Here is a 12405-nt window from a genome sequence, read left to right as displayed (position 1 = left end):
CCTCTGCCGCTTCCCTTCGATTGACAGGTGGGGAGCGGAGCAGTGCAGTAGAAAACAAAGCAAAGCAAAGTCGTCCTTAGGTGGTTGGTTGCACTCCGGCTTGAAGCAGTGAGCATTCTTTTGAAGTAAGTATGTGTGTGGTAAGTCGCAATTCGCTGAAGGCAGAGTTCTTAATATGAGCAGTTTACAGCTGAAAATGTTGCAGCTGAGGCACAGGACAGTGCCTTCACCGTTTTGCTTGAGCACTTGCATGTGTGTGTCAGCAGGGAGTGCCTTTGAGCAGCAATGCATGTAAAGAGCCAGCATTTTCTATCAGGCAAAGCCTCAGGCAATTGCACTTTCTTTCAGGCAAAGCCTCAGGCAATAGAAGTCATTTGTCCATCAGTCAGACAGGGCTCTCGCCTGCTCCCTCACGCTCGTGGCGGCTGCGACGTTGCGCTCAACTCGCTTCCCTTGCGCAGGCTCGAGCTCTTCTCGGCATCTTTCACCATATCCATGGCTTCCAGTCCTGCCCTTGCTCGCCTGCTATTGCTCAGTAACGTCGATTGGAGCAAAGCATTGAAAGTGTTCAGGGAGCAGGCCAACCTGAAGCAAGAGATTTCTGCTGGTCGTGGAACAGCGAGGAGGCAAGTGATAAGGGGCTAGTCAGATGCAAACTGGGAGCTAATGCCAGCCATCAATGGGGAATTAGCTCAAATGGTAGAGTGCTTGCTTTGTATGTGAGAGTTAGCGGGATCAATACCTGCATTCACCACTATTCTTTTGGCTCGGGTAATTGCTCAGAAACAAGAGTTGTGTCAGGTGTGGTGTGAGCCCATCTGCTTCTGAAGGTCACCGCAGGCTGAGGGACATCAAATCCTTTGATGTGCTATCGCAGCAAAACTTCCTGATTTTTGCATGAATGCAGCTGAAATGAAAGAAGGAGAAAAGTCCATGCAAGTATTAATGCCTTCTCTGAGGATTGAACTCAGGACCTTCAGATTATGAGACTGACGCGCTGCCTACTGCGCTAAGAAGGCACTTGCCTGGTTAGTAACTGAAGAGTGTGACCAACTATGTTCGCTTACGTGGCATTCAAAGCCAGAATGCAAAGATTGCCAAAATGCTCGAGCCAGGTAGGAGCCGAACATGCAATCTTCTAATCCGTAGTCAGATGCGTTATCCATTGCGCCGCTGGCCCAGGTTGTGAAAAATAGCTGCGACATCAGCAAGTACACAGGAAGAGCAGCATTAAAAGGCATGCGGCAGACAATCAGCAAAGATAGGCACCTCTGCCGCTTCCCTTCGATTGACAGGTGGGGAGCGGAGCAGTGCAGTAGAAAACAAAGCAAAGCAAAGTCGTCCTTAGGTGGTTGGTTGCACTCCGGCTTGAAGCAGTGAGCATTCTTTTGAAGTAAGTATGTGTGTGGTAAGTCGCAATTCGCTGAAGGCAGAGTTCTTAATATGATGAGCAGTTTACAGCTGAACATGTTGCAGCTGAGGCACAGGACAGTGCCTTCACCGTTTTGCTTGAACACTTGCATGTGTGTGTCAGCAGGGAGTGCCTTTGAGAAGCAATGCATGTAAAGAGCCAGCATTTTCTTTCAGGCAAAGCCTCAGGCAATTGCACTTTCTTTCAGGCAAAGCCTCAGGCAATTGCACTTTCTTTCAGGCAAAGCCTCAGGCAATAGAAGTCATTTGTCCATCAGTCAGACAGGGCTCTCGCCTGCTCCCTCACGCTCGTGGCGGCTGCGACGTTGCGCTCAACTCGCTTCCCTTGCGCAGGCTCGAGCTCTTCTCGGCGTCTTTCACCATATCCATGGCTTCCAGTCCTGCCCTTGCTCGCCTGCTATTGCTCAGTAACGTCGATCGGAGCAAAGCATTGAAAGTGTTCAGGGAGCAGGCCAACCTGAAGCAAGAGATTTCTGCTGGTCGTGGAACAGCGAGGAGGCAAGTGATAAGGGGCTAGTCAGATGCAAACTGGGAGCTAATGCCAGACATAAATGGGGAATTAGCTCAAATGGTAGAGCGCTTGCTTTGCATGTGAGAGTTAGCGGGATCAATACCTGCATTCACCACTATTCTTTTGGCTCGGGTAATTGTTCAGAAACAAGAGTTGTGTCAGGTGTGGTGTGAGCCCATCTGCTTCTGAAGGTCACCGCAGGCTGAGGGACATCAAATCCTTTGATGTGCTATCGCAGCAAAACTTCCTGATTTTTGCATGAATGCAGCTGAAATGAAAGAAGGAAAAAAGTCTATGCAAGTATTAATGCCTTCTCTGAGGATTGAACTCAGGACCTTCAGATTATGAGACTGACGCGCTGCCTACTGCACTAAGAAGGCACTTACCTGGTTAGTAACTGAAGAGTGTGACCAACTATGTTCGCTTACGTGGCATTCAAAGCCAGAATGCAAAGATTGCCAAAATGCACGAGCCAGGCAGGAGCCGAACATGCAATCTTCTAATCCGTAGTCAGATGCGTTATCCATTGCGCCGCTGGCCCAGGCTGTGAAAAATAGCTGCGACATCAGCAAGTACACAGGACGAGCAGCATTAAAAGGCATGCGGCAGACAATCAGCAAAGATAGGCACCTCTGCCGCTTCCCTTCGATTGACAGGTGGGGAGCGGAGCAGTGCAGTAGAAAACAAAGCAAAGTCGTCCTTAGGTGGTTGGTTGCACTCCGGCTTGAAGCAGTGAGCATTCTTTTGAAATAAGTATGTGTGTGGTAAGTCGCAATTCGCTGAAGGCAGAGTTCTTAATATGAGCAGTTTGCAGCTGAAAATGTTGCAGCTGAGGCACAGGACAGTGCCTTCACCGTTTTGCTTGAGCACTTGCATGTGTGTGTCAGCAGGGAGTGCCTTTGAGCAGCAATGCATGTAAAGAGCCAGCATTTTCTATCAGGCAAAGCCTCAGGCAATTGCACTTTCTTTCAGGCAAAGCCTCAGGCAATTGCACTTTCTTTCAGGCAAAGCCTCAGGCAATAGAAGTCATTTGTCCATCAGTCAGACAGGGCTCTCGCCTGCTCCCTCACGCTCGTGGCGGCTGCGACGTTGCGCTCAACTCGCTTCCCTTGCGCAGGCTCGAGCTCTTCTCGGCGTCTTTCACCATATCCATGGCTTCCAGTCCTGCCCTTGCTCGCCTGCTATTGCTCAGTAACGTCGATCGGAGCAAAGCATTGAAAGTGTTCAGGGAGCAGGCCAACCTGAAGCAAGAGATTTCTGCTGGTCGTGGAACAGCGAGGAGGCAAGTGATAAGGGGCTAGTCAGATGCAAACTGGGAGCTAATGCCAGACATCAATGGGGAATTAGCTCAAATGGTAGAGCGCTTGCTTTGTATGTGAGAGTTAGTGGGATCAATACCTGCATTCACCACTATTCTTTTGGCTCGGGTAATTGTTCAGAAACAAGAGTTGTGTCAGGTGTGGTGTGAGCCCATCTGCTTCTGAAGGTCACCGCAGGCTGAGGGACATCAAATCCTTTGATGTGCTATCGCAGCAAAACTTCCTGATTTTTGCATGAATGCAGCTGAAATGAAAGAAGGAAAAAAGTCTATGCAAGTATTAATGCCTTCTCTGAGGATTGAACTCAGGACCTTCAGATTATGAGACTGACGCGCTGCCTACTGCGCTAAGAAGGCACTTGCCTGGTTAGTAACTGAAGAGTGTGACCAACTATGTTCGCTTACGTGGCATTCAAAGCCAGAATGCAAAGATTGCCATAATGCTCGAGCCAGGCAGGAGCCGAACATGCAATCTTCTAATCCGTAGTCAGATGCGTGATCCATTGCGCCGCTGGCCCAGGCTGTGAAAAATAGCTGCGACATCAGCAAGTACACAGGACGAGCAGCATTAAAAGGCATGCGGCAGACAATCAGCAAAGATAGGCACCTCTGCCGCTTCCCTTCGATTGACAGGTGGGGAGCGGAGCAGTGCAGTAGAAAACAAAGCAAAGCAAAGTCGTCCTTAGGTGGTTGGTTGCACTCCGGCTTGAAGCAGTGAGCATTCTTTTGAAGTAAGTATGTGTGTGGTAAGTCGCAATTCGCTGAAGGCAGAGTTCTTAATATGATGAGCAGTTTACAGCTGAACATGTTGCAGCTGAGGCACAGGACAGTGCCTTCACCGTTTTGCTTGAGCACTTGCATGTGTGTGTCAGCAGGGAGTGCCTTTGAGCAGCAATGCATGTAAAGAGCCAGCATTTTCTATCAGGCAAAGCCTCAGGCAATTGCACTTTCTTTCAGGCAAAGCCTCAGGCAATAGAAGTCATTTGTCCATCAGTCAGACAGGGCTCTCGCCTGCTCCCTCACGCTCGTGGCGGCTGCGACGTTGCGCTCAACTCGCTTCCCTTGCGCAGGCTCGAGCTCTTCTCGGCGTCTTTCACCATATCCATGGCTTCCAGTCCTGCCCTTGCTCGCCTGCTATTGCTCAGTAACGTCGATTGGAGCAAAGCATTGAAAGTGTTCAGGGAGCAGGCCAACCTGAAGCAAGAGATTTCTGCTGGTCGTGGAACAGCGAGGAGGCAAGTGATAAGGGGCTAGTCAGATGCAAACTGGGAGCTAATGCCAGCCATCAATGAGGAATTAGCTCAAATGGTAGAGTGCTTGCTTTGTATGTGAGAGTTAGCGGGATCAATACCTGTATTCACCACTATTCTTTTGGCTCGGGTAATTGCTCAGAAACAAGAGTTGTGTCAGGTGTGGTGTGAGCCCATCTGCTTCTGAAGGTCACCGCAGGCTGAGGGACATCAAATCCTTTGATGTGCTATCGCAGCAAAACTTCCTGATTTTTGCATGAATGCAGCTGAAATGAAAGAAGGAGAAAAGTCCATGCAAGTATTAATGCCTTCTCTGAGGATTGAACTCAGGACCTTCAGATTATGAGACTGACGCGCTGCCTACTGCGCTAAGAAGGCACTTGCCTGGTTAGTAACTGAAGAGTGTGACCAACTATGTTCGCTTACGTGGCATTCAAAGCCAGAATGCAAAGATTGCCAAAATGCTCGAGCCAGGTAGGAGCCGAACATGCAATCTTCTAATCCGTAGTCAGATGCGTTATCCATTGCGCCGCTGGCCCAGGCTGTGAAAAATAGCTGCGACATCAGCAAGTACACAGGACGAGCAGCATTAAAAGGCATGCGGCAGACAATCAGCAAAGATAGGCACCTCTGCCGCTTCCCTTCGATTGACAGGTGGGGAGCGGAGCAGTGCAGTAGAAAACAAAGCAAAGCAAAGTCGTCCTTAGGTGGTTGGTTGCACTCCGGCTTGAAGCAGTGAGCATTCTTTTGAAGTAAGTATGTGTGTGGTAAGTCGCAATTCGCTGAAGGCAGAGTTCTTAATATGATGAGCAGTTTACAGCTGAACATGTTGCAGCTGAGGCACAGGACAGTGCCTTCACCGTTTTGCTTGAACACTTGCATGTGTGTGTCAGCAGGGAGTGCCTTTGAGAAGCAATGCATGTAAAGAGCCAGCATTTTCTTTCAGGCAAAGCCTCAGGCAATTGCACTTTCTTTCAGGCAAAGCCTCAGGCAATTGCACTTTCTTTCAGGCAAAGCCTCAGGCAATAGAAGTCATTTGTCCATCAGTCAGACAGGGCTCTCGCCTGCTCCCTCACGCTCGTGGCGGCTGCGACGTTGCGCTCAACTCGCTTCCCTTGCGCAGGCTCGAGCTCTTCTCGGCGTCTTTCACCATATCCATGGCTTCCAGTCCTGCCCTTGCTCGCCTGCTATTGCTCAGTAACGTCGATCGGAGCAAAGCATTGAAAGTGTTCAGGGAGCAGGCCAACCTGAAGCAAGAGATTTCTGCTGGTCGTGGAACAGCGAGGAGGCAAGTGATAAGGGGCTAGTCAGATGCAAACTGGGAGCTAATGCTAGATATAAATGGGGAATTAGCTCAAATGGTAGAGTGCTTGCTTTGCATGTGAGAGTTAGCGGGATCAATACCTGCATTCACCACTATTCTTTTGGCTCGGGTAATTGTTCAGAAACAAGAGTTGTGTCAGGTGTGGTGTGAGCCCATCTGCTTCTGAAGGTCACCGCAGGCTGAGGGACATCAAATCCTTTGATGTGCTATCGCAGCAAAACTTCCTGATTTTTGCATGAATGCAGCTGAAATGAAAGAAGGAGAAAAGTCTATGCAAGTATTAATGCCTTCTCTCAGGATTGAACTCAGGACCTTCAGATTATGAGACTGACGCGCTGCCTACTGCGCTAAGAAGGCACTTGCCTGGTTAGTAACTGAAGAGTGTGACCAACTATGTTCGCTTACGTGGCATTCAAAGCCAGAATGCAAAGATTGCCAAAATGCTCGAGCCAGGTAGGAGCCGAACATGCAATCTTCTAATCCGTAGTCAGATGCGTTATCCATTGCGCCGCTGGCCCAGGCTGTGAAAAATAGCTGCGACATCAGCAAGTACACAGGACGAGCAGCATTAAAAGGCATGCGGCAGACAATCAGCAAAGATAGGCACCTCTGCCGCTTCCCTTCGATTGACAGGTGGGGAGCGGAGCAGTGCAGTAGAAAACAAAGCAAAGCAAAGTCGTCCTTAGGTGGTTGGTTGCACTCCGGCTTGAAGCAGTGAGCATTCTTTTGAAGTAAGTATGTGTGTGGTAAGTCGCAATTCGCTGAAGGCAGAGTTCTTAATATGAGCAGTTTACAGCTGAACATGTTGCAGCTGAGGCACAGGACAGTGCCTTCACCGTTTTGCTTGAGCACTTGCATGTGTGTGTCAGCAGGGAGTGCCTTTGAGCAGCAATGCATGTAAAGAGCCAGCATTTTCTATCAGGCAAAGCCTCAGGCAATTGCACTTTCTTTCAGGCAAAGCCTCAGGCAATAGAAGTCATTTGTCCATCAGTCAGACAGGGCTCTCGCCTGCTCCCTCACGCTCGTGGCGGCTGCGACGTTGCGCTCAACTCGCTTCCCTTGCGCAGGCTCGAGCTCTTCTCGGCGTCTTTCACCATATCCATGGCTTCCAGTCCTGCCCTTGCTCGCCTGCTATTGCTCAGTAACGTCGATTGGAGCAAAGCATTGAAAGTGTTCAGGGAGCAGGCCAACCTGAAGCAAGAGATTTCTGCTGGTCGTGGAACAGCGAGGAGGCAAGTGATAAGGGGCTAGTCAGATGCAAACTGGGAGCTAATGCCAGCCATCAATGGGGAATTAGCTCAAATGGTAGAGTGCTTGCTTTGTATGTGAGAGTTAGCGGGATCAATACCTGCATTCACCACTATTCTTTTGGCTCGGGTAATTGCTCAGAAACAAGAGTTGTGTCAGGTGTGGTGTGAGCCCATCGGCTTCTGAAGGTCACCGCAGGCTGAGGGACATCAAATCCTTTGATGTGCTATCGCAGCAAAACTTCCTGATTTTTGCATGAATGCAGCTGAAATGAAAGAAGGAGAAAAGTCCATGCAAGTATTAATGCCTTCTCTGAGGATTGAACTCAGGACCTTCAGATTATGAGACTGACGCGCTGCCTACTGCGCTAAGAAGGCACTTGCCTGGTTAGTAACTGAAGAGTGTGACCAACTATGTTCGCTTACGTGGCATTCAAAGCCAGAATGCAAAGATTGCCAAAATGCTCGAGCCAGGTAGGAGCCGAACATGCAATCTTCTAATCCGTAGTCAGATGCGTTATCCATTGCGCCGCTGGCCCAGGCTGTGAAAAATAGCTGCGACATCAGCAAGTACACAGGACGAGCAGCATTAAAAGGCATGCGGCAGAGAATCACCAAAGATAGGCACCTCTGCCGCTTCCCTTCGATTGACAGGTGGGGAGCGGAGCAGTGCAGTCGAAAACAAAGCAAAGCAAAGTCGTCCTTAGGTGGTTGGTTGCACTCCGGCTTGAAGCAGTGAGCATTCTTTTGAAGTAAGTATGTGTGTGGTAAGTCGCAATTCGCTGAAGGCAGAGTTCTTAATATGATGAGCAGTTTACAGCTGAACATGTTGCAGCTGAGGCACAGGACAGTGCCTTCACCGTTTTGCTTGAACACTTGCATGTGTGTGTCAGCAGGGAGTGCCTTTGAGAAGCAATGCATGTAAAGAGCCAGCATTTTCTTTCAGGCAAAGCCTCAGGCAATTGCACTTTCTTTCAGGCAAAGCCTCAGGCAATTGCACTTTCTTTCAGGCAAAGCCTCAGGCAATAGAAGTCATTTGTCCATCAGTCAGACAGGGCTCTCGCCTGCTCCCTCACGCTCGTGGCGGCTGCGACGTTGCGCTCAACTCGCTTCCCTTGCGCAGGCTCGAGCTCTTCTCGGCGTCTTTCACCATATCCATGGCTTCCAGTCCTGCCCTTGCTCGCCTGCTATTGCTCAGTAACGTCGATTGGAGCAAAGCATTGAAAGTGTTCAGGGAGCAGGCCAACCTGAAGCAAGAGATTTCTGCTGGTCGTGGAACAGCGAGGAGGCAAGTGATAAGGGGCTAGTCAGATGCAAACTGGGAGCTAATGCCAGACATCAATGGGGAATTAGCTCAAATGGTAGAGCGCTTGCTTTGCATGTGAGAGTTAGCGGGATCAATACCTGCATTCACCACTATTCTTTTGGCTCGGGTAATTGTTCAGAAACAAGAGTTGTGTCAGGTGTGGTGTGAGCCCATCTGCTTCTGAAGGTCACCGCAGGCTGAGGGACATCAAATCCTTTGATGTGCTATCGCAGCAAAACTTCCTGATTTTTGCATTAATGCAGCTGAAATGAAAGAAGGAGAAAAGTCCATGCAAGTATTAATGCCTTCTCTGAGGATTGAACTCAGGACCTTCAGATTATGAGACTGACGCGCTGCCTACTGCGCTAAGAAGGCACTTGCTTGGTTAGTAACTGAAGAGTGTGACCAACTATGTTCGCTTACGTGGCATTCAAAGCCAGAATGCAAAGATTGCCAAAATGCTCGAGCCAGGTAGGAGCCGAACATGCAATCTTCTAATCCGTAGTCAGATGCGTTATCCATTGCGCCGCTGGCCCAGGCTGTGAAAAATAGCTGCGACATCAGCAAGTACACAGGACGAGCAGCATTAAAAGGCATGCGGCAGACAATCAGCAAAGATAGGCACCTCTGCCGCTTCCCTTCGATTGACAGGTGGGGAGCGGAGCAGTGCAGTAGAAAACAAAGCAAAGCAAAGTCGTCCTTAGGTGGTTGGTTGCACTCCGGCTTGAAGCAGTGAGCATTCTTTTGAAGTAAGTATGTGTGTGGTAAGTCGCAATTCGCTGAAGGCAGAGTTCTTAATATGAGCAGTTTGCAGCTGAAAATGTTGCAGCTGAGGCACAGGACAGTGCCTTCACCGTTTTGCTTGAGCACTTGCATGTGTGTGTCAGCAGGGAGTGCCTTTGAGCAGCAATGCATGTAAAGAGCCAGCATTTTCTATCAGGCAAAGCCTCAGGCAATTGCACTTTCTTTCAGGCAAAGCCTCAGGCAATAGAAGTCATTTGTCCATCAGTCAGACAGGGCTCTCGCCTGCTCCCTCACGCTCGTGGCGGCTGCGACGTTGCGCTCAACTCGCTTCCCTTGCGCAGGCTCGAGCTCTTCTCGGCGTCTTTCACCATATCCATGGCTTCCAGTCCTGCCCTTGCTCGCCTGCTATTGCTCAGTAACGTCGATTGGAGCAAAGCATTGAAAGTGTTCAGGGAGCAGGCCAACCTGAAGCAAGAGATTTCTGCTGGTCGTGGAACAGCGAGGAGGCAAGTGATAAGGGGCTAGTCAGATGCAAACTGGGAGCTAATGCCAGCCATCAATGGGGAATTAGCTCAAATGGTAGAGTGCTTGCTTTGTATGTGAGAGTTAGCGGAATCAATACCTGCATTCACCACTATTCTTTTGGCTCGGGTAATTGTTCAGAAACAAGAGTTGTGTCAGGTGTGGTGTGAGCCCATCTGCTTCTGAAGGTCACCGCAGGCTGAGGGACATCAAATCCTTTGATGTGCTATCGCAGCAAAACTTCCTGATTTTTGCATGAATGCAGCTGAAATGAAAGAAGGAGAAAAGTCCATGCAAGTATTAATGCCTTCTCTGAGGATTGAACTCAGGACCTTCAGATTACGAGACTGACGCGCTGCCTACTGCGCTAAGAAGGCACTTGTCTGGTTAGTAACTGAAGAGTGTGACCAGCTATGTTCGCTTACGTGGCATTCAAAGCCAGAATGCAAAGATTGCCAAAATGCTCGAGCCATGTAGGAGCCGAACATGCAATCTTCTAATCCGTAGTCAGATGCGTTATCCATTGCGCCGCTGGCCCAGGCTGTGAAAAATAGCTGCGACATCAGCAAGTACACAGGACGAGCAGCATTAAAAGGCATGCGGCAGACAATCAGCAAAGATAGGCACCTCTGCCGCTTCCCTTCGATTGACAGGTGGGGAGCGGAGCAGTGCAGTAGAAAACAAAGCAAAGCAAAGTCGTCCTTAGGTGGTTGGTTGCACTCCGGCTTGAAGCAGTGAGCATTCTTTTGAAGTAAGTATGTGTGTGGTAAGTCGCAATTCGCTGAAGGCAGAGTTCTTAATATGAGCAGTTTACAGCTGAAAATGTTGCAGCTGAGGCACAGGACAGTGCCTTCACCGTTTTGCTTGAGCACTTGCATGTGTGTGTCAGCAGGGAGTGCCTTTGAGCAGCAATGCATGTAAAGAGCCAGCATTTTCTTTCAGGCAAAGCCTCAGGCAATTGCACTTTCTTTCAGGCAAAGCCTCAGGCAATAGAAGTCATTTGTCCATCAGTCAGACAGGGCTCTCGCCTGCTCCCTCACGCTCGTGGCGGCTGCGACGTTGCGCTCAACTCGCTTCCCTTGCGCAGGCTCGAGCTCTTCTCGGCGTCTTTCACCATATCCATGGCTTCCAGTCCTGCCCTTGCTCGCCTGCTATTGCTCAGTAACGTCGATTGGAGCAAAGCATTGAAAGTGTTCAGGGAGCAGGCCAACCTGAAGCAAGAGATTTCTGCTGGTCGTGGAACAGCGAGGAGGCAAGTGATAAGGGGCTAGTCAGATGCAAACTGGGAGCTAATGCCAGCCATCAATGGGGAATTAGCTCAAATGGTAGAGTGCTTGCTTTGTATGTGAGAGTTAGCGGGATCAATACCTGCATTCACCACTATTCTTTTGGCTCGGGTAATTGTTCAGAAACAAGAGTTGTGTCAGGTGTGGTGTGAGCCCATCTGCTTCTGAAGGTCACCGCAGGCTGAGGGACATCAAATCCTTTGATGTGCTATCGCAGCAAAACTTCCTGATTTTTGCATGAATGCAGCTGAAATGAAAGAAGGAGAAAAGTCCATGCAAGTATTAATGCCTTCTCTGAGGATTGAACTCAGGACCTTCAGATTATGAGACTGACGCGCTGCCTACTGCGCTAAGAAGGCACTTGTCTGGTTAGTAACTGAAGAGTGTGACCAGCTATGTTCGCTTACGTGGCATTCAAAGCCAGAATGCAAAGATTGCCAAAATGCTCGAGCCAGGTAGGAGCCGAACATGCAATCTTCTAATCCGTAGTCAGATGCGTTATCCATTGCGCCGCTGGCCCAGGCTGTGAAAAATAGCTGCGACATCAGCAAGTACACAGGACGAGCAGCATTAAAAGGCATGCGGCAGACAATCAGCAAAGATAGGCACCTCTGCCGCTTCCCTTCGATTGACAGGTGGGGAGCGGAGCAGTGCAGTAGAAAACAAAGCAAAGCAAAGTCGTCCTTAGGTGGTTGGTTGCACTCCGGCTTGAAGCAGTGAGCATTCTTTTGAAGTAAGTATGTGTGTGGTAAGTCGCAATTCGCTGAAGGCTGAGTTCTTAATATGATGAGCAGTTTACAGCTGAACATGTTGCAGCTGAGGCACAGGACAGTGCCTTCACCGTTTTGCTTGAACACTTGCATGTGTGTGTCAGCAGGGAGTGCCTTTGAGAAGCAATGCATGTAAAGAGCCAGCATTTTCTTTCAGGCAAAGCCTCAGGCAATTGCACTTTCTTTCAGGCAAAGCCTCAGGCAATTGCACTTTCTTTCAGGCAAAGCCTCAGGCAATAGAAGTCATTTGTCCATCAGTCAGACAGGGCTCTCGCCTGCTCCCTCACGCTCGTGGCGGCTGCGACGTTGCGCTCAACTCGCTTCCCTTGCGCAGGCTCGAGCTCTTCTCGGCGTCTTTCACCATATCCATGGCTTCCAGTCCTGCCCTTGCTCGCCTGCTATTGCTCAGTAACGTCGATTGGAGCAAAGCATTGAAAGTGTTCAGGGAGCAGGCCAACCTGAAGCAAGAGATTTCTGCTGGTCGTGGAACAGCGAGAAGGCAAGTGATAAGGGGCTAGTCAGATGCAAACTGGGAGCTAATGCCAGCCATCAGTGGGGAATTAGCTCAAATGGTAGAGTGCTTGCTTTGTATGTGAGAGTTAGCGGGATCAATACCTGCATTCACCACTATTCTTTTGGCTCGGGTAATTGTTCAGAAACAAGAGTTGTGTCAGGTGTGGTGTGAGCCCATCTGCT

General features: G+C 49.6%; 9 non-coding genes across 9 annotated transcripts; all 9 read right to left on the bottom strand.

The window, feature by feature from the left end:
- Window positions 1–946: 946 nt before the first annotated feature.
- Window positions 947–1019, bottom strand: trnam-cau (transfer RNA methionine (anticodon CAU)). Its single transcript has one exon. It is a non-coding gene; the product is annotated as a tRNA-Met (tRNA).
- A 1230-nt stretch (window positions 1020–2249) lies between these two features.
- Window positions 2250–2322, bottom strand: trnam-cau (transfer RNA methionine (anticodon CAU)). Its single transcript has one exon. It is a non-coding gene; the product is annotated as a tRNA-Met (tRNA).
- A 1222-nt stretch (window positions 2323–3544) lies between these two features.
- Window positions 3545–3617, bottom strand: trnam-cau (transfer RNA methionine (anticodon CAU)). The gene has a single exon. It is a non-coding gene; the product is annotated as a tRNA-Met (tRNA).
- A 1198-nt stretch (window positions 3618–4815) lies between these two features.
- Window positions 4816–4888, bottom strand: trnam-cau (transfer RNA methionine (anticodon CAU)). The gene has a single exon. It is a non-coding gene; the product is annotated as a tRNA-Met (tRNA).
- Window positions 4889–6118: 1230 nt separating this feature from the next.
- Window positions 6119–6191, bottom strand: trnam-cau (transfer RNA methionine (anticodon CAU)). Its single transcript has one exon. It is a non-coding gene; the product is annotated as a tRNA-Met (tRNA).
- A 1195-nt stretch (window positions 6192–7386) lies between these two features.
- On the bottom strand, window positions 7387–7459 carry trnam-cau (transfer RNA methionine (anticodon CAU)). Its single transcript has one exon. It is a non-coding gene; the product is annotated as a tRNA-Met (tRNA).
- Window positions 7460–8689: 1230 nt separating this feature from the next.
- On the bottom strand, window positions 8690–8762 carry trnam-cau (transfer RNA methionine (anticodon CAU)). Its single transcript has one exon. It is a non-coding gene; the product is annotated as a tRNA-Met (tRNA).
- A 1195-nt stretch (window positions 8763–9957) lies between these two features.
- Window positions 9958–10030, bottom strand: trnat-cgu (transfer RNA threonine (anticodon CGU)). The gene has a single exon. It is a non-coding gene; the product is annotated as a tRNA-Thr (tRNA).
- A 1195-nt stretch (window positions 10031–11225) lies between these two features.
- Window positions 11226–11298, bottom strand: trnam-cau (transfer RNA methionine (anticodon CAU)). The gene has a single exon. It is a non-coding gene; the product is annotated as a tRNA-Met (tRNA).
- Window positions 11299–12405: the final 1107 nt, after the last annotated feature.

The sequence above is a fragment of the Pristiophorus japonicus genome, unplaced genomic scaffold, assembly GCF_044704955.1.
Source record: "Pristiophorus japonicus isolate sPriJap1 unplaced genomic scaffold, sPriJap1.hap1 HAP1_SCAFFOLD_207, whole genome shotgun sequence".
Taxonomy (NCBI): Eukaryota; Metazoa; Chordata; class Chondrichthyes; family Pristiophoridae; genus Pristiophorus; species Pristiophorus japonicus.
This window is presented reverse-complemented; position numbering and strand designations above follow the sequence as displayed.